Below are 22,641 nucleotides of genomic sequence, written 5' to 3' on the forward strand. Positions count from 1 at the left end.
TATCTGTCAGATGGATTTAAAGAAAAGCCAATCCACAAGAATAAATTATGTGGACATTATCATAACACAAAAGGATCCATCCAAACCAGGATAAATTGCTTCATGCTTTCAGGCGCCTCAAATTGCCCATATGACAAGTTTTTTTTTTTTTTTTTTTTTTCCTTCTCTCTATGGACGTGAATATATTATTTCTGTCTTACACCTACATTTAAATGGGTGAAAGTGAAGTAACATGGCTGCATGCTACTGATACTGTACATGTCATCCAAACACGCTTCTTACACATGAGATTTACTGCCTCCTTTTATGTAAATTGGACTGAATTGCGGTGGGTGAACACTTGAGGGAGTTGGGGGAGATTAATTGTGATTGGATGACAGTTCTTTCTTTCTTTTCCTTTCCTTCTTTCTTCATATACAAGGATGATTTGATTTTTAAAATTATTTATTGCACAAATCAAAATAACAATTTTAGCTCTGATTTCTTGACGATACGAAAGTTTAACTCACCTTGTGTCTAATTAGCCACATTAACCACAAAAGAACTGCCTTGGCCACAAACACAGGCAAATAAAAAACTGTGCATCACTTATCGAGCCCAGATTCAATAGGTCAGAAATTTCAATCCATTTTCTGTTACATTTCTCAAAACAAGACTGCATGACAGGGAAATGTGCCACAAATCCAAAAGAAATGTGAAATGTCCAAAATAAAACTTCCATTTAATGCATGCAATTCAAGACTTAAGATGACATTTATAGGTGTTTGACCAGGGAAGCATCACTTATTACTGCTCTGCAGTACTGCAGACTGTACGTAAATGTGGTCTAAATCTGATTTTTTTTGCTCATATATGACTCAGATCTGTTTTTGTTATGACAATCTGATCTTTTTTTATTCTGATTTGGGCCACTTCCATATGTAGTCCTAAAACTGATACAGGTCAGATGTTTTGCAATGCAACCTCAGTCTCATGTGACTTTTACGTCACTCTAGAGATAAACATTCATCACAATTTTGGGCTCATAGGAATCGATTCAAAGATTTTACATACCTGAAGTTATCAGTACCGTTTTGACATTGTTTCAGAACTTGGTGTTGAAGCAAATCATCATAAATGTTTAAAAACTATACTCTCCTTTTTCGCATCCTCGTATTTGTTTTTTTACATTGCCTGTGCATAAATTCATTGGTTTCCAGGACAGACCACACAATAAATACACGTGTGACATCTTTTTAATGTTCTTTGCGCATGCGGGTCAGTTCAGGACCATGATCTATTCACACTCGAATCTGATATTGGTCACAATTAAAACAACAATGTGAACAGCTATACAAAAACACTGGATCTGGGCAATACATTTTAATTGAGCACTAATGCTCACAGTGTGAATGTAGCCTTAGTGCATCATCCTGCAGTGTTTGTGCTCCAGATATGAATGATTCCTAAATGATCAGACTCCCATTTTCACCTGGTGGACCAGAAAACAGCTGCAAAAAATCCAGCTGAAGAAAGGGCCTGAGATCACAGAGACTCAGGCCCTGTTTACACTAGTGTGTTTTGTTTTAAACAGCATTTTAAAATGAAAATGATCCTCATCTACACTGACGTTTCCACAACATTTCAGAAATGATCTCCGTCTACACTACATGGCATGCACGTACAAGTGTAAGCAGTTGCCTCTTGCGCATGTAGGTAGCTGCAATATTAAAAAAAAAATGCATATATGAAATATAAAGTTTAACTGCACAATGGCTGCTAAAAATGACAACAAAGCCAGCAAAGATTGCAGTTCAGTCTCCATGTTATTGTTTTCACAGTCGTCAAGGATACGCAGAGCGAAAGTGGGCTGCCAAGCCATCGTTTTCAAAAGTCTGCATTTTGGTCCATTTACACTTAAATGCAACCCTGGCGTTTTCAAACTAAAACAGGGTCTGCAGCGTTTTCGAAAGTCTCCGTTTTCGAAGTTCGAAAACACCGGCATTGTGTAAAAGACAGGCGTAACTGTAGCAAAACTTATGCATTTTAAAATGTAAACGGGGCCTCACAACACCCTAGAACCCACAAAGCAACACACTAACAATCACTCAGAACACCACAGCAACCGCATAGCAACGCCCTGGCAACCACCCATAACTTAACATTGTGGTGCCAACTACTGCATAGTGTAAGACTCTGAGCGTCTGTCACGTCCTCAGCACATGCACACTGAGCTCAGATTAGCTGCCTTTAATTGCAGCCACAGACTGTGATGAGATCAGATGTAGACACTCCCTGTTCTGGAAGAGAGATTCAGGGAGTTACGGCTCGATGGCCCAGTGTCAAAGGGTGGAGAACACAACCACAGCCTCTCTCTGTGTGACTCTCTAACTGCCTACATTTTATTTATTGTGCGTCTTTTCAAATCTTCATTGGTTTGGACTGGAAATAAAACTGCAGATGCAACAGAGATAAAGAACAATGCAGAAGTGACATAACTGAGCCAAAGAGCACTAACACGCTCTATGTTTTTTTTGCATTATTTAAATGTGAGATTCTTTTTCTCCTTGTGATAAATTATTTACATATCTCATGTAAGTAACAGTGTGACACATCATCACTACACAACCATCTCTTACATCATCCTTAACTCCTTTTCCGTCATATTTCAGCAATTCCCGACTGTCAAAGTGCTGATGTAGGAGTCCGGTGACTAACGCCATGTGGCTAATGAATCCTCCTCAAGAGAAAGAGTGACGAGTGCCCCAGATCAAACACTAAGAAAGAGAGAGAGAAAAATGTAAACAGAAATGTGCTGTTAGTGCCACTTTGCCATCATCGCGTTCCGTTTGAATGCTTAGCCAAGAATAACAATCCATAATTCATGAGCTGCCGTCTAGTCCACAGACACAAGTCAACGAAGCATTTATTATTCATTGGCACACACCTCACGTGATGAGATATCCAACAAATGGGTTTCAGGCCTGCTTTTTCTGTAAATCATTTATTTTAGTTTTAGTTTTGTTGTTGCTTTATTCTTCCCTGTTGTTGTTGTATTTGTTGTTTTTCTTTTTGTTTTTTGTTTTTTTGCATTTTTTATTAATGAAAAGGGAATTAAATCATCAACTGGCAGCAATTAGCAGTGATTTACTGGTATTAGCATAAATATAGAGTGAATGAGCATTAGAAAAATGCCTTGTAAAGATTTCATTTCAAATTCACCCACTGAAGGCCTATTAAATCAGTCTAGCATATTAACATACATGAATCACAGCATACGATCATGAACTGCATATAACACTGTTTTCTGTGAATGGTATGGGTCAGAGGTCATGAGCAGCCTCTGCAGCTGTTTATGGAAATGCACAATCACTCACACCAGACCTCTGCCATGTTAATGTGCAGTCATTATTGCTGTGAGAACGGCCTGATTTGATCATTTGTTGTGTGGAGGGATCCTGAGGCACATGTTTCCTCTGCTTTAATTACATTTGAACCAAATTCACATCTGATTTAGCTGTTTATTTCTCCCAGCGCTCCTGATGATATGCTTGTGTTGGTGACCTACTTTTGCTCAAGCTGATTCAGCAAGAGGCGGTGGGGTGCAGGATTCAGGGTCCCTCATGTCGATCTGTCTATTGTAATTCAGTGTGTGTTTACATGTATACACGGGTGAGAGTTTGACTGGCATGTGTTAGTTATATCAGAATGCTGATAAAAACAGTTCAGCACACTGTAAATGACTCTTCCTCCTCTCTTTAAAGTTAACAGGAACAGCAACAGTCCTACGAGACTGCTTAGAAACTTTGCTAAACAGCAAAACTGTGCTAAACAGCATTCCATGTCTTATCTGAATGACTGTCTTCCAAGGATGTGTGTGTGAAAATAAAACAAATGAAAAATAGCCTCTAATTTCCCTTTTAAAATGTCTTTAGTAGACAGACATTATCAAAGAAACAAATGAAAATTCTTTCATCAGTAACTCATCCACATGTTGCTTCAAACTCATAAGGCTTTCATTCATCTTCAGAACACAAATGAAGATTTTTTTTTAAAAATGAAATCTGAGCGATTTCTGTCCTTCCATTAACAGCTACGCAACTACCACTTTCACACTTTAAAAAAAATCATAAAGAGATCATAAAACTGATCCATATGAATTTAGCAGTTTAGTCCAAATTTTCTGAAGAGACGATAACTTTATATAATGAATAGATTAAATTTAGGCTTTTATTCACATATAAACATTGATCAGTGAACATAAACAAACCGAACCTGCTTGATGCAAGAGAACAAACCTCTAGTGGAAGCTCAAGCGTGCTGCGTAACACAAAAATGAACCTCATTGGTTTTCGCATGAACATGCTTGAGCTTCTGTTTACCATAACCGATGTGTGCGTTGATGCAGGTTTATGTGAATAAAAGCCTAAATTAAATTTAAAAGCGATTGTGTCTCTTCAGAAAATTTGGACTAAACCATTCAATTCAAATAGATTAGTTTTATGATTTCTTTATGAACTTTTGAAGTGAAGTGGTAGTTGCGTAGCTGTCAATGGAGGGACAGAAATTGCTCAGATTTCATTAAAAATATATTTGTTTGTGTTCCAAAGATGAAATTCTTATGGCCTTGGAACGACATGAGGGTTAGTGGATGAGATTCCGGAACCGGCCTTCTTGTCACTGTACTCTTGTATTTGATAAACACCATAGTGAATACAAAAATCTGAAAGGCTGTTAGAAAACATACATTCTGTTTGACTTTCTTTTCTGTGACAAGCGGGTTAAAAACAATGTTGTGCAGCGCTGCTTTAAGTAGGCCTACCATAGCAAACACTGTATTTCTGCTTTTCTATACACCACCTACTGTCAGAGAGTGAAACTGCATTTTCTTTCAGCCCATCTGCTGTTCTGTATGCATTTATCTGAACTGACAAATTTGCATGCGAAAACTGGACAGAAATTTTGAGCTGAACATTTGTATTGGATTGAATACGTTTTTTTTACTGTGCCTGCGGTCTCTAAGACTGCAAACAGAAAAATTGCACATTTGCTTCATGGAAATGAGGATGTTTGATACATGTTAAGCTTGTTGATAATCAGGGAATAATAACATGCTGATCTATAACTTTTTTAAGATATTAAAAGGACTTTGGAGTTTCTCATCCCTGAAACAAAACATGAGTAAAGGTACTGAATGTGTATCCCAAAAAATGCCAATGGCATAAGTATCACATTCTGCATCACTTTTGTGAAGTGTTTGAGAATATGGTCTGCTTCTGAAGATATGACAGCAAAATACCAGATCAGGTGTGAAACAGATTCGACACAAGTGACAACAAGAACTCTCTACCAGTACACACACACATGATCTCTCTGTGTGTGTGTGTGTGTGTGTGTGTGTGTGTGTGTGTGTGTGTGTGTGTGTGTGTGTGTGTGTGTGTGTGTGTGTGTGTGTGTGTGTGTGTGTGTGTGTGTGTGTGTGGCCTCATCTGATTCACAGTCTCATATTTTCTCAGCATGAACAAATCAGAGTTTGTTCAGACAAGAGTCGCATTTCACTAGACTATTTCTAGTCCTCTTAGAAGCACATCTATGATTATATTCAAATTAAAGCCACATTACATAGAGCACAGTAATTCCAACTTCCTTTGCATTAACGGTCTGATCTTTTGAACTTGTGTGATTTCTGTCCACCGTCCACCGTGTCCATACCTGCTAGCTATGGTAATGGCTTAACCACCTCTTGACCCTGTTAGCTACAAACCGTTTGGTTCCTGAAAAGAGAGGTCAGAGGTCGTCACCTAGGCCCGGGCCATTGTCGATCCTAATGGTATTATGCTAAATATCCAATCTTTTAACTCTTTTGTTTAATGACAATAATGCTGTTATTCTGAGAGCGGTCATGCAAACAATAGTGGTGCAGAGACAGCGGTCTCTGAGGCTTAGTAAATGGCTCAGTAACATGAATCAGTATGACCAAAGAATGTGCAGCGTCTTCCCTGCTAAAAACGGACAATTACGTAATTAATGTGTGTGATCTTTAATAATAAGAACATCATCTAGAACACAAGTGGGTCCGAATCTGCATGTCAGGACTTGAGGATTTGCCGTTACTGGCTTAACGGCAGCTCTATCTTCACGTTTCAGCCTGCAGGACAGACTACAACTCTTCCTTCCTACCTAACGCCCATGAGACGGATCCTGATCAATTTCACACTTGTTCGTTCATCTACGCCAGAGAAAAAAATGTCCCCCAACTGAGCCTGGTTTCTCCTAAGGTTCGTTTTCTCTCTTTCTGTCACCTGATGGAGTTTGGTTTCTTTTCCACTTTCACCTTTGGCTTGCTTAGATGGGGACACTTGAAGGGATTTTTTTCCGTACTATGGAAGTAATTGGCCATCGTCAACTGTTTAGTTACCAACATTCTTCAAAATATCTTACAGGTTTGGAACAACATAAGGCTGAGTAAATGATGACAGAATTTTCATTTTGGGGTGAATTATCCCTTTAATATCCAGCAATATTACTGATTTAACTACACTGACACTATCAAAAGAGAACAAAACTGAATTGAGCTGGATAATGACTACTGTCTTCTGCTTTATAGCAGTCTTTTTTTTTTTTTTTTTCATAACTGATGAAGTTTGCAACATCGACACCGTTGTTGAACTAAAATAAACTGACTCAAGCTAAATAATGACACTGTTGTTTTCAGTAGAGCTGCTTATAGCTATATTGAACTTGTTTCATAATGAATGTAATTTAGTTATTGAACTGAACTGAATTGATCTGAATAAGAAGTTTGCATCATGAATTTATCAAAATTACTTTCCTGTTTACAATTGTGAAGCTGCTTTGAAACAATTTCTATTGAATAAAGCGTTATAAAAATAAAGCTTGACTTAACTTGAGGAAGCAGGAGTGTATTTACCCACAGGACATTATACAGAATTCAATGAATCCATAGTCATGGAGCGCTAAGCAGGTTCACTGCTTTGTGAACCAGTCAAACAGAAAGAGAGAGAGAGGGGTCATTTTTGTCCTCGGCGTGAACCAGAGTGAATGAAATAAATAGCTCTAGACCTCAATAACAGCGACGTGACGTAAAGCACTCAGACTGACCTCCTCACTGTACAGAGATAGCTACTCTGTGTATTGTTCCTCAAAGGTGAAGCTAATAATCAAACTGTTTTTTTTATGCACACAGCAATTAATCATGCTGTATAATCATGAGTCAGTTCAAAAGACACTTGAGAGATATTGTAGCTTGTCAGTCTACAATTGCTCATAATAGGCTTTGTCGGCTATGCTATATTGTAAAAATATTCACAGCTGAAGGGGTGCACAACATAGCACAGCCTCTTGTACATTATTGATTAGATGTGTAATATGTATAAACAGCATTTAAAATACAGATGGTGAAAAATTAAAGGACATTCCGGGGAATCCACTTGCTCTGTTATTCTGTAGGGAGTATTGTGCTGGCATGGTTTGGGTCCGCTTGCCCCATTAGAGGGAAGGGTCACTGCAAATCAATACTGAGTGAACAACTTTTAACATTTCTCTCCTCATGGAAGTGGAAAATGCCCCCATCCATAGTGCAGAGGGGTCAATCAATAGTTTGATGAGTATGAAAACGATTAGTATGATTTGGCCTTTGCAATCACAAGATCTCAATTCAACTGGACACCTATGGGAGATTTTGGAGCTACATGTTAGACAACACTCTGCACCACTATCATATCACACATCAAATGAGAGAATACATTTTGGAAGAATGGTGGTCTATGCCTCCAGTAGAGCACCAGAGACTTGGAGAATTAAAGGTGTTCTGGTAGCATTTGGTGGCCCAACACCTTACTAAGACACTTTATGTTGTTGTTTTTTCCCTTTCATTTGCCACCCATCTCTTTTTCAATGTGCTTTTTTCAATGATGCAAACAGAAATCTGCTGTAAAGCAGCTATAAAAAGAAAATTGAGTCATTATTCAGTTGAGGTCATTCAGTTTTGATTCAGAATGGTTCAAGAACTGTGTAAAGTTAATAAATTATGTAATGAGTTCAATTCAGCTTTAAGCAGCTGTGCAGAAAATGAGCAATGATGTCATCACCCAGCTCAGTTCAGTTCTCATCCAATAGTGACAGTACAGTCAAATCAATAATACTTCAAATCAATAAGACTTCAGTTTGTCTCACTTAAAGGTCACCTATTATGCTAAATCCACTTTTTGGATTTAAACATGTGTTGGCAGTGTGTGAACACATCCCTGCAATGATAAAAATTCACCCAGTCCTTTTTTTTAATGTATATATATCCCCATTAAAGTACAAATGAAATAAAAATTGACCTTATTTATTTTGTTAGCTCAAATTGCTAGTTTTGTGGTGAACAATTTATCCGTGCCAATCCAAGTCAATCCACACACAAAAATAGTTTGTCTGCGTAATATTTAATTAAAATCTGAAAATGCTCCTCCCCTCTGCAACGGTGCCCCTTCTCTAAAGACGGCTTGTGTTGAAATCGCGTAAACCACTCCCCTCCAACCGTTAGTCTACTATGAGCGAGAGATGGAGAGGAGGAGCGCTGAAGTAAAACTCTGCCCTCTATTCAATATTCCGTTTCACTTGGAAATACGTCACAACACTGGAGAAAAGTAGTTTGCAACTTCCGGTTCACACGGACTTGTGACATGAATGTGACATCACATTCCTCATGCCCCGCCCATGGCCACTGACTGACAGTCCTGTATTACCATAGTTTCCACCCTCAAAGAGATGTACGCTGTCCGCCATTTTCTCCACGCTTCAGCAGCTGTAGCGACAACAATGTCTGGTAAGTTATTGAGATGTTTTGTTGTTGGATGTATGGTGAACATAAGTGTCTTCATTTACTGACATCTGAGCCACAGAACTCAGTGGATTAGTTTTATTTTTGAAGGGAATGCGCCACAGATCAAATATACACAACACATACGATTTCTGTAACGTTGTCTGCTATTTACGTTCACAGACACACCTGACTGTGTTTATGTGAACTGTGTGTGTTTTTGACACAACCTTGTTTGTATTTGACAGTTTAAACAAAACAAAAAATGTGAAAGAGAAGTTACTCACGAGACGTGATGTCTGACAGCCAGCTCTCTGTATGCGTGTGCTTCAGATAAGCGCACTCAGAAAATTCCATTAGAAGTTTAAACTGATATAGCTTCAAAACCCATGGAAAAATAAACCGTAATGATGAAAGAAGAACTATGCTATCAATGAGAATGAAGATATAGATGATAATCAAAACCAAGCAGGTGTCTTGTTAATATTTGGCAGAGAATCCGATTGAGCCAGGAACTGTGATCGTGGAGAGGGGGCGGGGCACAGCAGCTTATTTGCATTTAAAGGCACATGCATGAAAACAGCCAGTTCTTGATTGTAATCAGAAATGGCTATTTACAACATGGATTTATAAATGATCTGTGAGGTATTTTAAGCTGAAACTTCACAGACAAATTCTGGGGACACCTGAGACTTAAATTACATCTTGTAAAATGGGCATAATATGTGACCTTTAAGTATGCAAGGCATGTTGGGAAGAGAATGCTGTACTAGTTTAAAGTGAGATGTGTCATTCTTGCACACAAATAAAACCAAGACAGCAACACCCGAACACAAATAGCAGCTTCTGCATCACAGGGCTTATTCATGTTTCCCTTTCTACATATTACTGCCTATCCTCTCTGCTCCTTCTCTCTTTTTTCTTGTACTTTTCTGTACTTTCACTTCTGCTCTAGCTTCTGTACTGCCGCAGCTCTTTCTGGAAACTTGAGTGTTGTTGATCTTGTGTGATAAACTGCTTGTGATGTTCCTCATTTGTAAGACATTTGGGATCAAAGTGTCTGCAGAATGATTAAATGTACATGTCAGTGTCTTCTTGTGCCCTCATCCACCCTTGCTCATATCTGCCTACCCTCAGAATCACAAGACAACACCCGGCAATCTGCAGCTCTAAACAAGGCCTTTAAAACACCCATCTGAGCTATTAAAACTCCAGAGTTACAAAACGTTCCCAAGACTCGAGTCCACCCCAAGCCTGTAGAAGCGTCTAGCCCTGAGATGTAGACCCAGGAGGTTACCACAGCAAGGTCAGACACCGAAGAGGGTTATTACATTACAATTAGGCCCTGGCCAAACAGTAGGGAGTGGCATTTGACTTTACGAGTCTGCTAGTAATATGGGCCTGTTTGCTGATGTTATCACACAGAGCTCTGGGAGGGTTTGGACAGTCCCTCGAGGTGTTTGCTGCTGTTTTAATCATGCACTTACTAGATTTCTAAATGTAAAATAGCCAGCTCTCTTTGAAGTCCTCATAAAACCTCATAGAAGAACAATCGATGGGATACCAGGTTTGCTTTCCTGGTAAATCTCCTATAATGACATCCTACCTCATACCTGTCTTGCAGCAAAAACATGCTTTTCATTTTAAAACATTATTTTTACAATCATTAATCTGACCTACTAAAGGTTTTAATGTTGTTCAGAGAACAGACGATTGCGTTACTACGAGCATTAAACATACACACGTACCTGAAGACCACAGACAGGGTCAAAAGTAAAAGCAGTGTGAACTGTCTGGATCATATGACCTTCACAGAAAGGGCACAAAGGAGCTGGAGTGATTCCAAACCAGATGATCTCCACCTGGAGTCTCCAGAGATGCATGGGTTGTGGGAGATTTACATCTAGAACCGTATCCTACTTACAGTATATTTGAAAGATTTGATGATACATTTTTATAGATGTACTTGTATGTTAAACCTAAATATAACATACACAGCTATTCCTGCTTTAAAGGGAACCCCGTGTATTAACACTTGTATGGTTTAATATAATGTAAATTATGTCTCTGACTGAAATATGTAGTAGAAAACCCATTCAAGATTTATGTTATTTAAAAAATCCATTCAATGATATATTTGGACAATGGGGGTGCCATTTTGTTTAGGTGCACAGTGCATTCTACTTCGATGACATCAAATGGTTGCACTCTGTGACATACTGACACTACCATGTTGCTATTTTTAACGCAACACAAGTCGGAATATGCCACAATATTCAGTCGATGGGCCACAAGAGAAGTGATGCAAGTCTTCACTGCTTTCCTAGTGTTAAGAGGAGAAAAGAATGGGAATATGTGAAGAATGTGGAGGAATAAAACTTACTAAAGAACCGCAACTTTGTTCTCTCCAATTTAGCCCTGATACCTTTCATACTTTTTCATCTGTATACTTTGGGGCAACGGTAATCTAGTAAGGCATACAAGTCTTAATTCACGTGGGTTACTTTTAAAACCTGATCAGCCTTTTCAATTTGAGCCAGAGTGCAAAATTAGTCAGGATGAAATCATCGAAGACGTGCAATGTGTCTGTGGCTATTCGAACTACTGTTGTATGATTGACATGTAAAAATCGTCTGATGTGTCACCTGAATTGCATTACACAAGGTTAAACATGCTGAGAAGATGCTACTGTTTTATGCTATCACAGATATCCCGTGCATCACAGCACATACAAGCTTTGAGGAAGTCTGTCTCAATCGAGATGTGTTATGGGTTGCCCACGTCAGTCTCCATGACAGGTACGGCATTGGGTTAAAGCCTATGTGTGGCGAGGGGGGCTTGGTTCAGTGAGGTCTGCGGGAGACGCTTGGTAAGTGAGTGAGTTGAATGCAAATCACGAACACCTGTTTCTCGTTCTAGTGATTGGCGCGGAGACAGGTTAAGACGCCGTGAGAAGCAGGAGTGTGCGAGAGAGAGGGGAACTGCTGACTGAGACGCAGAATTGCATGGAGTGAAGCCCTTGTGGATTGTGTCTACCGAATCTTGGGGTGAAGCCCTTTGTGGATTATTTGTGTTGCTGTCGTTGTGCGTTGCACAGTCTTTCTGTTGAACTTTTTTATCAATAAAAGCTCAGTCAGCAGTTGTTCACCGTCCCCGACCGCTTTCTTCCCACACATGAACTTTAACATTACTACACTGGTGCCGAAACCCAAGAAGGAAGACGGGAGTACGCCGCCATGCAGACATCGTCCTCCACCCCATTTGCGGACGTCATTGTGTCCCTCGCGGTCCTGCACCAGGAGCAACATCAGGCCCTGCTGGATCTGCGCCAAGACCAGGAGCGGTGCTTCCAAGCCATCCTCCAGACCCAGCAGGAGGACCGCGAGGCGTTCTGGAGCTGGATTGACTGGGAGGTTCCTTGGGAGCCCCGCGGGCAGCCAGCTGTACCTGTCCACCTGCCCCTAAATAAGATGGACCCACTGGATGATCCAGAAGTTTTTCTCGAGCTCTTTGAGAGGTCCCGAAGCGAGTGAATTGCCATGGGACCAGTGGTCTACCTGCTCCTCTCGGGTGAATCACAGGTGGCGGCACAGCAGCTGCCGGACCAGAACCTCCTGGTCTACGACGACCTACGGCAGGCCATCATCCAGCGGGTTGGCCGGACCCCGGAACAACACCGTCAACGCTTTCCGTTCCCTTGACCTGGGTGAGTCCGGCCAGCCCTTCGTGATGGCCCAACAGCTCCGGGACTCGTGCCGCAAATGGTTGCTGGCTGAGGAAAGCAACGTGGATCTGGTCATCAATCGCGTGGTGGTGGAGCAGTTTGTCACTCGGCTGCCGAAGATGATGGCCAAGTTGGTCCAGTGCCACCGCCCCATGTCACTGGACTCAGCCATCCAATTGGTGGAGGACCACATGGTGGCGTGCCAAGGGGGCGGCGAACCCCTTCCAGCTGTCTCTTTCTCTCCCTCTCTTTTGTCCCCCTCTCTCTCTAAACCTGTCCCTCTTCCCAGGTCTCGTCCACCCGGCCCACCTCGCGTTCCGGTCCCCACTCCTGCTTCTCCCCTTTCTCCGCGTCAGCCATTTAACCCACTCACTGCCACAGGAGCTGCGGGAAGGTCTGGGCCGGCTTGTTGGCGGTGTGGGGACCCGGATCATTTTGTGGATAAATGTCCGGTTATGGAAGTTGGGACGATGATCCGGGTCCCCAACCATACACAGGCTGCCCCTGGTCAAGCTGGCGAGTACCAAATACCTGTGAGTATCAAAGGGGGTACATATCAGGCTTTGGTGGACTCGGGCTGTAACCAAACCTCTATCCATCAAAGCCTGATTTCATCGGGGGCATTGGATACAGGCCGCGTGGTTGGGGTTCGGTGTGTGCATGGGGATGTGGTGAAATATCCTGTAATGCCCGTCATAATTAAATTCAGGGGACAAAAGCATAGTGTGGAGGTTGCAGTTAACCCGCACCTCCGGCATCCGATAATTTTGGGAACAAATTGGCCTGCGTTTAGTCAATTATTGGGATGTTTATGCTCGGATGCCTCTTGGGAAAAGAGAACGCGGGGTAAGCAGGCGCGAGTGCAGGTAGGAGAGACTGATCAGGGACCAGGAAGCGCTGCTGCAGGGGGACAGAGTGAAGCCTTCTTCCGGAACGCGATGATTTTCCCCTGGAGCAGTCTCAGGATGAGACGCTAAAACATGCGTTTGAAAAGGTCTGTATGATCGATGGTCAGCCTCTCCAGCCTGGATGTCCGCTTGCTTATCCATATTCCGCGATTATAAAAGATAGGTTGTACCGAGTGACCCAAGACACTCAGACAAAAGAGGATACAACCCAGTTATTAGTTTATGTCACGCACGTTACGTGTGTAGGGACCCATTCGACAGACGTTACCAAATGGCTTTATCAGCCAGAGGCATGATTGAACAAAGCTTCATTTGGTCCAAAAGATCCATTTCCTGACAGGGAAAACCTAGCTTTTACAGGAATGATGACGTGACTTCTTTTAACAAAGGACTCTGTCCAAAGGACTTCTTTGCTCATCAGCAATAAACTAATCAGAACCCATCACGTGGGTCTGATCACATTAAATCTATTGATTCTCTCACAAAACCCTCTTGTATTATCAGACGGAACAGGAAAACACCCATCAACGGATTTAAAGACAAATCTGTCCTATCAATACCTCCCTTGTGTGGCCGTCCATCGTGACCCAGTCACCCATGACCCCGGTCAAAGTTAAACTATGCTTAGGACTCAATCTTGAATCTCAAAAGGGACAATTGTCGATTACTTAAAGTATTAACTATATCCAGAATAACATTTGCTATGATGTGATTACTGAAATTCAGTATCAGGAAAATATTAAGAAACTTTATAAAGTTGTTAATAAAACAAGAGAATGTCCTGCAGATATCACGCGATGTGATCAATAGACAATAGACGAGGCGTGTCTAATCTCCGTAGCAACGTCTCATTGGAGGATCGCATCTGAAGGATGGAGCCAGAATTGCTCCTTTAAAACTATGCTGTCCGAACAAGTAAAAAGCAGTGGAGAAATATGAAATAAGCTGGAAGTCAGAAATCGGTCAGAAGTAGCCGAAGCACCGCTACTTTGACCACGGCGGAAAAGTCGCATGGGTCATTGAGAACTGATTGACCGGGGCTGATTTTCCATCTAACAGTCGTCGACTTGAACTACGAGCCAAGCCGCTGATCATTCAACAGCCGTTACATCCAGATTCCAAAACCCTCTGCAATACCTGACCAAAGTCTCCCAAGAAGAGAGCCGCTCAAGCCAGACGCTCGGAACAGCGCATCGCACCAGCCAGCAACATCCTTCAAAGCTTCCGCGCAACCCACAGGGCTTTCCCGAGAAGACGTCACCTGAAAGACAGCCAATCCAGAATGCGGGACTCCGCTGTACACGAGTCACGGAACAACCCGATTACCTCAGCTGTCAGAGCAAACGCAGGTACAAGCAAACTTCTCTCTCCCTTGCTGGAAACTGGTGAAACTCCTTTAAACCTAAAGAATCAGGCCAAAGCTCTGATTTTGTGATTTTCTTCCGGTTATAAGTTAAGTTAGCACTGAACTTGGGACTTTTCATAACTCATCAACTCCGCAAACGTGTGTGCATGTATGTATGTGTGTATGTGTGTGTGTGTTTAGCCTTAGTGTCCTGTAATCATTAGAAGTAGTCAATAAATCTTGTTTTGATTTTCACATATACGAGTTTTGTTGTGCTGTGTGTCAAATTACTGCCTTAAACTTTAAAGATCAAGTTACCTCTTGCTTATAATAATATAATAATTATAATAATAATCATAATAAAATATTGTTACTGTTGGCCACAGAATAATATTTTATCCAGAATTGGTAAAATACTCTAACCTCAATTTTCGCTGGACGAATAATTGATGAAGTGTTAAATATTAATTCTGAATCATTTACAGTGAATCATTTACAGTTGATTCGATTCTTATTCCCTGTAACAATTAAATTGAGCTAATAAATGACGTAAGGCTAAGTTACCTTACACGTGAATTGTACGAATTATTGGGCATTAAATCGATTCGTACCAGTGTCTTCCACCCACAAACGGACGGGCTGGTCGAACGTTTTAATCGCACGCTTAAATCCATGATTCGTAAATTCGTGCAGGAAGACGCCAAAAATTGGGATAAGTGGTTAGAACCTCTGTTATTCGCAGGGCAAGAGGTCCCGCAAGCCTCCACAGGGTTTTCCCCCTTCGAGCTTCTCTTTGGACGCCAGCCTCGCGGGGTGCTGGATGTCCTATGGGAGGCTTGGGAGGATGGACCATCTCAGGCCAAAAACTAAATTCAGTATGTGCTGGACTTGGGAGCAAAACTCCACACTTTGGGGCGGCTATCAATGGAGAATTTGTTACAAGCCCAGCACAAACAGAGCCAGCTGTATAACAGGCAGTCTATTTTATGCAAATTTGCACCGGGAGAGAAAGTACTTGTATTGCTCCCTACTACAAGTTCTAAATTACTTGCAAAGTGGCAAGGACCCTTTGAGGTTACACAGCAAGTGGGCGAGCTCGATTATGAGGTGGTATGGTCTGACAGGAGGGGGGCACGTCAAATTTATCACCTCAATCTCCTTAAAAAGTGGAATGAGGCAGAATCAGTGATGCTGGCGACGGTGATTAGCGGGGAGGATGATCTCGGGCCAGAGGCGAATGTCAAAACTCAATCCCTCACTCTGACCCCGGGAGGAGATCACCTCTCGCCCTCCCAGCTCACTGATTTATCAAAACTGCAAGCAGAATTTGCAGACGTGTTCTCTCCCCTGCCGGGGCGTACCAACCTCATTCAGCACCATTCGAGACGGAGCCGGGCGTGGTTATTCCCAGCTTGCCGTATAGATTACCTGAACACAAAAAAAAAGGTAGTTCATCTGTCCTTACCCCCAGGTGCTGCGGCCGCCGAGACAGGCCCTGGGGGGAGTAGAACGCAGTCTCGGAGGTACCCCCCGGCCTGCGAGGGGCGTTGGGGGTATGTGACGAGCAGGGCGGGCGAAAGCCGTGAGGGAACGGCAATGAAGGACAAGAGAGGACCAGGCCTGGACTTTATTTTATGTTTTATTATGTTTGTGTGGCCGGCAGACGTCCGCGAGGGTCTGCCGGCATTACTTTCGTTTTGTTCTTTGTTTATTTTATATTAAAGTTTGGTTCAACGTTCGCAGGTTCCCGCCTCCTTCTTCCCACAACTACTAACCGTGTTACAGTGATATTTGTAAATTGTCTTTCTAAATGTTTCGTTAGCATGTTGCTAATGTACTGTTAAATGTGGTTAAAGTTACCATCGTTTCTTACTGTATTCACGGAGACAAGAGCTGTCGCTATTTTCATTTTTAAACACTTGCAGTCTGTATAATGCATAAACACAACTTCATTCTTTATAAATCTGTCCAACAGTGTGTAATGTTAGCTTTAGCCACGGAGCATAGCCTCAAACTCATTCAGAATCAAATGTAAACATCCAAATAAATACAATACTCACATGATCTGACGCATGCATGCAGTATGCATGACGAACACTTTGTAAAGATCCATTCTGAGGGTTATATTAGCAGTGTGAACTTTGTTTATGCTGTTCAAGGCAAGCGCAAGCTCCGTGGGTGGGGAGCGCGAGCATTTAAAGGGGCCGCAGCATGAATCGGCGCATTTCTAATTATGGCCCAAAATAGGCAGTTGAAAAAAATTAATAATAATAAAAAAAAAATCTATGGGGTATTTTGAGCTGAGACTTCACAGACACATTCAGGGGACACCTTAGACTTATATTGCATCTTGTAAAAAAACGTTTGATGGCACCTTTAACATTTTAAGAAGAACAATATGCAAACATACTAGTTTTATATAATTTGAATCTGCTGCAGCAGTAGGGAAGACGCATAAGGCATGATTCAACATGATGAACTTTCATTGAAAAGAATTGTCTCATTCTCAAATTGAAGATCTGTATTGGATCTCAGAGTTTAATTTTAAAACAAGTCGAAACAATTATTATTATTTTTGTAATAAAATATAGTGCAGTAAAAAGTTTAATATTTTGCTTGTGGAATGAAGTAAAAGTTTTCGAAAATAAATATACTCTGATAAAGTTCAGATATTTAAAATTGTTCTTAAGTGAGTATTTAAACAAAGTATCTTTTACTGTTACTGATCACAACTACTGAATCAGCCTACTAACTTTAATTGAATAAACGGAATTAAATAATCACTGACTATGAATAGTTCATTCAATAGCACAAAAAAACACGGACAAATTACGAGCAAACCTTTAGTCATTAGCTATGTTTCCAACCAAAGTTGCGAATTTAACTTGTGTGCAAAATTGGAATATCACATAAAACATTTAAAGGTGCAGTAGGTGATTTGGGAAATGCTAACATTAGCCTTCTAGTATTGAAAACATATGATCCCACCCTGCCTACAAATCGTCAACCAAAGCCACGCCTCCTCCAAAACACATGAACGCACACACACAGCAGCTCTCGGCAAAGTGTCACAAAAGATGACATTAAACTACCTCATGTCTCAAAGCACATAAAATTACAAAAATAACGAACGTAAACCTGACTGCTGCAGATTAATTTCGGTGTTGATACTGTTGACATGGAAACGCATAATTCTGAGTCTGAGGACTTGAACAGCTCCCAGATTGAACGTCACAGGTATCCATCTCTCAATTGACCCTTCGCAAAGACCCCCCCCCCCCCTCTTAGTTACAGTCGCTTTGTCCAACAAGCCATGGCACTGTCACACCACACGCAGTGAAAAATACATTGCAGAGCAAAGAAGATGCTAGTTCAGGACGAATTAGAGGCAATGCTTAAAATGGGAGTAATAGAAGAGTCCAGCAGTAACTGGGCGAGCCCGATAGTTTTGGTCCCCAAGACCAATGCCACGGGTGGACGAATTGCTTGACGGGCTAGGTGCGGCTCCATTTTATTCGACACTGGACTTAACGAAAGGATACTGGCAGATCCCCTTGTCGCCTTTATCCAAAGAAAAGACAGCTTTCACAACGCCATTTGGATTACACCAATTCGTTACGCTTCCGTTCGGGCTGTTCGGGGCACCGGCCACCTTTCAGCGACTCATGGATAAAATTCTCTGGCCCCATGGTTCATATGCGGCTGCCTATCTAGATGATATTATTATCTATAGTAATGATTGGCAGCGGCATATGCAGCATGTGAGAGCCGTCCTGAGATCGCTGAGAGGGGCTGGGCTCACGGCCAACCCGAAGAAGTGTGCAATTGGGCGCGTGGAGGTAAGGTATCTGGGCTTCCACTTGGGGCATGGGCAGGTGCGTCCCCAAATTGATAAGACAGCAGCGATTGCGACTTGTCCGCGCCCCAAGACCAAAAAGGAGGTTAGACAGTTCCTCGGGCTGGCGGGTTATTATAGAAGGTTATATTCGACCCTCACTAGCTCGTTGACTGATCTAACTAAAAAGGATGCACCAGATACGGTCCAGTGGACGGAGCTGTGCCAGCAGGCCTTTACCCAGGTGAAGGCTGCTCTATGTGGCGGGCCATTGTTTCACTCTCCTGACTTTTCTCTCCCTTTTCTGTTGCAGACTGACGCGTCGGACAGGGGGCTGGGTGCTGTCCTGTCCCTGGAGATAGAGGGTGAGGAGCAGCCGGTGCTGTACATTAGCCGTAAGCTCTCTAAGAGAGAAGCTAAGTACAGTACCGTAGAAAAAGAGTGTTTGGCTATTAGGTGGGCCGTCCTCACCCTCCGCTATTATCTCCTGGGACAGGAATTCACTCTCTGTTCGGACCACGCTCCCCTGCAGTGGCTCCACCGCAAGAAAGATACCAACGGACGGATCACTCGTTGGTATCTGGCTCTACAGCCTTTTAAGTTCAAGGTGGTCCACAGGCCGGGTGTTCAGACGGCTGTGGCCGATTTCCTCTCCAGAATTGTGGGGGGGGGGGATTGCAGGATGGACGGCTCCCCGGCCTGGGTCGGGCGGTAGGGGTATGTGGCGAGGGGGGCGTGGTTCAGCGAGGTCTGCAACCGGAGAGGATAGCGAGAGACGCTTGGTAAGTGAGTGAGTTGAATGCAAATCATGAACACCTGTTTCTCGTTCTAGTGATTGGCGCGGAGACAGGTTAAGACGGCATGAGAAGCAGGAGTGTGCGAGAGAGAGGGGAACTGCTGACTGAGACGCAGCACGTTGCATGGAGTGAAGCCCTTGTGTATTGTGTCTACCGAATCTTGGAGTGAAGCCCTTTGTGGATTATTTGTGTTGCTGTCGTTGTGCGTTGCACAGTCTTTCTGTTGAACTTTATCAATAAAAGCTCAGTCAGCAGTTGTTCGCAGTCCCCGACCGCTTCCTTCCCACACACGAACTTTAACATTACTACACTATGCTTTTATCCATCGCCAACTGTAAGCTCTTTCTGTAGTTGTGATCAACTAAAAGCCTCAAAAGCCCAGAACACACCAAGCCGACAGTTGGCCGTTGGGCAGTTTTTGTTTGTCGGCCAACTAAGTTTTCTCAGTGTGTTCCACACCGTCGGCTGAAGTTGGTCCTCGTCGGTTTTTTTTTTCAACATGTCGAATCGGAGTCAGAGCTCGTCGGTCAGTCGGGCCATCTGATCATTCCGAATGGGCGGTTCAGCTACTGCCACCTGCTGGTACAGAAAGGCATTTCTTCTTACGCAGGCGCAGAACAGACATGCTACTTAGCCGTCAGGTGTCGAGCGTTGGTTTTTTGGTGTGTCAACTTTGGACCCAGACGCTGCCGACGTGAGCCAACCACCGACACAGTCTTCTTTCGTCACCACTAGTTCGTCAGCGTTGGCTTGGTGTGTTCCGGGCGAATAAAGTGGAGAGAATAAACACACGGGTCTTTAGGAAGTTTTATTCATCCACATTCGTCACAACTTCTCATTCTTTTCTCGTCGTATTGCTAGTAAAGCAGTGAAGACTTGCATCGCTTCTCTTGTTGCCCTTCAACTGAAAATTACAACCAAAAGCCGTACAATGTTGCATCGTATATTATATTACATTATATTCTGAGTTGTGTTGCAGTAAAAACAGCAACAGGGTACTGTCAGTAGCTCACCGAGAGCAACCATTTTACGTCATCAACGTAGAATGCACTGTGCACCTAAACAAAATGGTGCCCCCAGTGTCCAAAATATGTCATGGATTTTTTAAAATAACATAAATCTTTCATGAGTTTTCTACTACATATTTCAGTAAGAGACAATATTTACGTTATATTAAGCCACACAAGTCTTAATACTCAGGGTTCCCTTTATAATATTGTGTGAATTATAGGATACAACAGATCTATTAGTGACCTGGTTGCAGAGGTTTGCTTAAATGCAAATAATCTTTTTTTCAGCTCGACTATCTGTGTAGTTTTTGCTGCTTGGTAGATCCATCAGTGGTGGCTCGTGGGTTTTAAAATAGAGGAGGTACACTAAATTATATTGGTCTGGGGATCCTCTGCTGATTATTATTATTAGCCTATTATTATCTTAACTGCTTTAAATCAAAGAAAATTACATATACAGCAAGATAATACAAACATAATTTCACTTGAAGCAAACATCCATCTCTCCTTAAATGTTTCTGTTAAAAGAGCATGTTGTGCATTTAGTGAAGCTGGCTGCTGTAGCCTATATTTGCAACTTATGCGTGGAGTCTTCGTTCATTTGTAATTTGTAGACTGTTTGAATGATAGCTTGGTAAATTTGTTGGCGATCAAATATTCAATATTGCTACTCTCCATAAATAGATACTTGATCCATTATCAGTTCAGCAGTTGCAGTTCAAACAAATTTCACGTTATTCACATATTCACGTTATTCATTTGTCTCTATGATGATTGGTTGATATACCAAGGGAGGCTAGCCTCCCCGGCGATGTATCTTTTCTCAACTCTCCTAATTGCTAAATGTAAAACACTTGATGGTGATTGGCTAATTTTTTACCAACTGAGGCACAAGACGAGCTCAGCTCATGTGCCTCCCCCTCCTCTCTCCGTAGCAGTTGTAACGACATTGGCATATTCGGCAAGTTTGTGAAAGAACAGCATTGCTTTTGATTTCAATAACATGTCATGGTGTTACAGCGGTAAAATTACAAATAAAAAAATACACATTCTGAGACATGAAATGAATAACTGCGAATTTTAATAACATTAAACTATAATTTCTCCCATTTTCTCCTCAAAATTCTAGGCTGTACCTCCCTTGCCTCCCCTGACGAGCTGCCACTGAGATCCAAGTATATAGGTTAATTATGTTATGTGGGTGGGTTGGAAGAATTTGTCATGGAGCCAAAAAAAAAGTTGAGGAAAATGTTTTCAGTCACTGGATTTAGAGACAAGCTCCTCTGAAACACAGGAACGGAAATATATTTTGGACCACACAAATGCAAAAGACACTGCAGGCCAACAAAGAAGAGGTTCTCATCATGAAGACATGCCTGAACATGCCCGTATCTGTGAGAGTCTTGAGCTTGCTGGCTTAGTGAAAAGACTGAGCTTTCCTTGACCTCGGGTTTGTATTCAGCAATAATTAGACTCTCAAATTCAACCCATAATAAATGTTCCACCCGGATTACATCAGCATTCCAGTGGGCAAATGGCAAACAGCCATTTAAACCAGTTTTATGGTGAACGACAAGGTCCGTTTTAAGGGCTGGCTATGATTTAACCTCAGTGACTGGCATGCAACATTCTCCACGCTTTTCACTACACAGGGACGAGACAACCACATTTGTGTTTGTTCACGATACTGTTCCTCCGAGCTGCCAGATCAGCCCTTCAGAGGGTCCCATGGCACACAAAAAAGCCTTTTATTGCGGCTGTTGACTGAAATGCACCTCAAAAGAGCCGCAGAGGTTAAAATCCAAACTATAGTGAAGTCTGAACAAGCACAGCAGTTACAAAATGCCACAGTGGCTGGAGAATGAGGATGAGAAAGTGAGAAACCACAAAAATCATTAGCATACCATCGTCTCTACCACCTTATTAACATTTTGCATCTGTCTTCCCCCGACGCTCTCCTCCGATCAGGGCAGGCCACTTGAATCCTACACATAAAGATAAATGCTCTCTGGAAAGAGGCTGGAAAAGTTTCAAGGCACCAAATGCATTCAAATGCCTGCCTGGTTTCAACTTTCTAATTCAACATTATCTCAAGGTTAATAGCCCTGACACACAAAAGCACTTAATAACCCAATAAAACAGCACTATATCATTAAACCTCCCTCACAGCACTGCTGCTGCGCTGGGGACGGGGACCACAACAACGGCCATAATAA

General features: G+C 42.2%; 1 protein-coding gene across 21 annotated transcripts in view; it reads right to left on the reverse strand.

Annotated features, from left to right (window-relative positions):
• sox4b (SRY-box transcription factor 4b) overlaps window positions 1–22,641 on the reverse strand; it is a 199,171-nt gene that overhangs the window by 99,639 nt on the left and 76,891 nt on the right. For 10 of the 21 annotated variants that reach the window (XM_067400547.1, XM_067400531.1, XM_067400506.1 and 7 more), the window contains one exon: window positions 2,619–2,756. The exons of the other annotated variants lie outside the window; for them this stretch is intronic. The gene's annotated coding sequence lies outside the window, so the exon portion shown is untranslated. The remainder of the gene's footprint in view (window positions 1–2,618; window positions 2,757–22,641) is intronic. 21 annotated transcript variants of the gene reach the window in all.

Source organism: Chanodichthys erythropterus, chromosome 2 (genome assembly GCF_024489055.1).
Source record: "Chanodichthys erythropterus isolate Z2021 chromosome 2, ASM2448905v1, whole genome shotgun sequence".
Lineage (NCBI taxonomy): Eukaryota > Metazoa > Chordata > Actinopteri > Cypriniformes > Xenocyprididae > Chanodichthys > Chanodichthys erythropterus.